Consider the following 1,056-nt stretch of genomic DNA (forward strand, 5'->3'; position numbering starts at 1 on the left):
AAATGTTTTGAGAATGATGAGGGCAATGAATGTACAAATGTGCTTTACACAATTAATGTATGTATGGATTGTGATAAGAGTTGTATGAGCCCCTAATAAAACTATTACCAAAAAATTTAAATAATAACAATTAAAAGAAACAGATTTCCCCCCAAAAAAAGGTTAGGAAGATTTTCAAGAGAATTTGAATTATAGGAAAGTAATGGGCATTGAAATAAGAGACAAAGTAGTATGTTTTCACACATGACTACTACGAAGAAGCCTTTGTGGTAGATCAAGGAGACAGACATTGAAAGCCCCAGAAAATTTAGTGACTAGTTATCATGAGACCTTAATGGGAATCATACCATAGCAGTAATAGAGGTTTAACCCAAATTATCGTGTCCAGTGTTTCAGTATCTAAAAGAATAGGGTCTTCTAGCAACTGGAATAGGACGACAACATAAAAGGCTAAGAGGGATTTAAAGTAAACCTGGAGTGACTATCAGGAAAGCTAAAGCAAGCAAGAGTTCATTGTCTATTTCACGTGGTGCCAAAATTCCCACCAATTAATACAAAGAAAACCAAAGCAGTCTTTGAATTGTTGTTGTTGTTAGGTTCCATACAGGTGGAGATGACCCATAGCAATCCTATGCACAGCAGAAGGAAACTGTAGTCCCGCTCCATCCATATAATTTTTCCTATGCGTGAACCCATTAGTGTAGCCACTGTGTCAATCCACCTTGTTGATGGTCTGTCTTTTGCCTGTTCCCTCCCCGTACCAATGGACTGTGCAAAGTACGGACGAGGAAGTCTTCTGTTCTTTCCTGTAAGGAGCACTCTGGCCTTTCTTCTTTCAAGACAGAGCAATCTGCCATTTTAGCAGTCCATGGTACTTTAAATCTTCTTCAGCACCTGATTCTTCTTTTGTCTGCTTTGTTCAGTGCCCAGTGTTTACCTATATATGACTGAACTAAAAATACCATGGCTTGATTCAGATGCACCCTACTCCTCAAAGTAACATCGTCATTTTTGTTAAGATTGTTACTTTGCATTTTTACTAAAGCATGCCACACA

This window comes from Echinops telfairi, unplaced genomic scaffold (genome assembly GCF_000313985.2).
Source record: "Echinops telfairi isolate 266 unplaced genomic scaffold, ASM31398v2 ScPeMD7_2010;HRSCAF=2546, whole genome shotgun sequence".
In the NCBI taxonomy this organism is placed as follows: domain Eukaryota; kingdom Metazoa; phylum Chordata; class Mammalia; order Afrosoricida; family Tenrecidae; genus Echinops; species Echinops telfairi.